Source organism: Gavialis gangeticus, unplaced genomic scaffold, assembly GCF_001723915.1.
Source record: "Gavialis gangeticus isolate Ggan-Ray unplaced genomic scaffold, GavGan_comp1, whole genome shotgun sequence".
In the NCBI taxonomy this organism is placed as follows: Eukaryota; Metazoa; Chordata; order Crocodylia; family Gavialidae; genus Gavialis; species Gavialis gangeticus.
The window spans coordinates 26682451-26685242 of NW_017728995.1; positions in this window are offsets into that span (position 1 = coordinate 26682451).

Sequence of the window (2792 nt, forward strand, 5' to 3'; positions counted from 1 at the left end):
GAATGTTGCTTTGGAAATGTTCAGCCTATACAATCCACGGAGAGAGAATGTCAAGCACCTACATTCCTCTCTTCGAGGCATCCTTTTCCTTTATCGGTCCAAGGGAATGAGAAAAGCTCAAGCTTGACTTCCATCACGTTGCAAGATGGGGCCAGGAACTCTCCTCCAGGGCAAAGTGGGCACTAGCAGAACAGATCTAGCATGGGCTTCATTCATCAACTTAGCACATGAACAGACTTCCCAGAGTGGGGAGGAAACTACCAGAAAGCAATGTTAGGGTAATTTTACAGGAGGAGGTTAGCACTGGGAAAACCATACGTGAAATAACTGAGCTGCCTGTAACTGTTGTTAAGCTTTTGACTCTGACGGGAAACACTAAGAAATCAAGTGTAAAATCAGAGAGGGGGTATAATACAAAACTTTGATTTTTTTTCCCCCCTTTTTTGGGTTGCCATCTGCTTTATCACTTACATAATGTTAACATTCTTTAAAAATGGGCAGATGGACCTCATTCAAGTTCTGACAGTAACTCTTTGTTATTGGTACAAATAGCTTCAGAGGTATTTAATTACCATTAGTAGTCATCAGTTTGCTGCTAGCTGGTGACATTCAGAATAGTAAGCAGGCTGCATTCTTTGTGTCCAGTGAGTTCATAGAAAGTTAAACCTACTTTTGACAACAGACTCAAGCTTAGCTACCATTAACCCCTCTTCAGTTACTGGATGATGTGTTTGAACAGTATGAATGATTAATGAAGGTTAAATAGTCCAGTTTCTATCTTAAAACCTTTTGTTATTGGCAAAGGGCAGGGCAATGAGCAAAGGGAGTAGAAATTCAAGTATTCGGTCTTCCCCAAATAGTTGTTTTGGCAAATTACATTTTTTTAAGGAATGGGAGGACTGTAACCAAGTAGCATAGTTTGGGCTGGTTTGGCAAAATTAAGCGAGTCTCGCCTACACGTTTAAGCAACTCTGTTTTTTCTCTCAAGCAACAAAGGAACATCAAGGTAAAAAAATAATCAACCCATCAAAAAAGATTACCGTTATGGTTTTGGTCTAGTAAGTTTGGGGCTGGTGTATCTAAGAGGAGATGGAAAACGTAAGACCTGCTGAGAAATGCATCTTTAGAGAATTACTGGGCTCAGAATTTTGTCCACATAGACATATTTAATATACACGTGAGTTGCCTCACAGGGATCCCAGGTATTTGCTTGAGACCCCAAGACACTTAATTTTCATTCCTTCTTGTGAGTTGTGTATGCCAAGGAGGATCTGGAAGAATCAAAATCTTGCAGTACAGAGGTGATATGTCGGCAATTAGCAAATCGTTCAATTTGTGAAGCAGCATGGAGGAAGGAATGAAGGTAGGACTATGAGGAGATCCTATATTTATTATACGTGAGTCACCTCGCATGGGTTTGGAAGGACCCTCAGGAGGTCGCATCTAATCCAACCCCCCGCTCAAAGCAGGACCAGCCCCAACTACATCATCCCAGCCAAGGCTTTGTCTAGCTGGGTCTTAAACACCTCCAAGGATGGAAAGTCCACCACCTCGTTGAATAACCTGTTCCAATGTTTGTACCTCTTTTGTGCCTCTTTTCTACAGCCTTTGGCATCATTATTCACCAACACGGAGGTGCACACATTGCCATCATCGCATCAGGAGACGCAGACAGCACCACGTGAGTTACCTGACCAATCCCAACTAACCACATAACACAGAACTGTTGACGTCCGATCCATACATCCAGAGAAAAAATTACCCAAAGAACTTTAAAATAATGAATTAAATCAAGGAAATCATCATTGCCTGCTAGACAATCTACCACCAGAAAAAGATGGTCTTTTGTGGAAGAAGCTATTCATGGCAGAATGCTGGGTAAGTTCTAAAAGTCACGTACATCCAGAAAGAAAAATCAGTGAGCATAATCTAGTTAGGTACACATTAAAGAAGTCATAGCATTTTACAACACCAAGTTCCAGACTCAAGCCCGTAACCTCTAATGTAGTTAAGTGCCTATCTATTAGGGCTGTGCAGAGCAGGTAACATTCGATTCGACAGCCCTGTTGAATATTAAACCAGGTCCCGCTTCAATTTGCCGTCCGCTTCGAGTCGAAGCGGGTCTGCTTGGACTCGAGGTCGAAGCTCAGTCGAATATTCGAGCTGCTTCGACTACCCCATAGGCTATAATGGGGAAGGTCGAAGCAGGCTATAACTTTGGCATTTCTTGTCTGAACTGGATGAAACTTGCAGAAATGGTAGCTCCTGAGGAGCCCACAAAGCGTGCCAAGTTTCAACAAGATAGGTTCAGGGCGTACAGAGAAACTGCACCCCAAATTCTTGACAGCAAACCACCTGTAACTTCTTTGTGCAAAGCCACAGGGAGCTCAAACTTGCAGGAATGGTAGCTCCTGAGGAGCCCACCAAGCTGCCAACATTCGCGGTGATAGGTGCAGGGGTTTGGGGGAAACTGCACTGTAGGCTGCTGATGGACAAAACTCGTGACACAGATGGAGCGAGGAGAGCGGCATTTGCTCCGTCTGCACCTGGCGCTTGGGGACCCCGGCAGCAGGAGGTTCAGCTTGAGGAACACCAGCTGCTCCCCCAAATCAGGATCCAAGCAGGTGTGGTGGAGTGTCACAACATCTGCAGCTATGCTGAACACCCTCTCGCTTGGCACACTGGTCGGTGGACAGGACAGGTATTCCCGGGCAACTGTGGCCAGATCCGGCCACATCGGGCTGCGGGTTGCCCAGTAGCCAAGGAGTTGCAGTCCAGGGGCTCCACAGGCT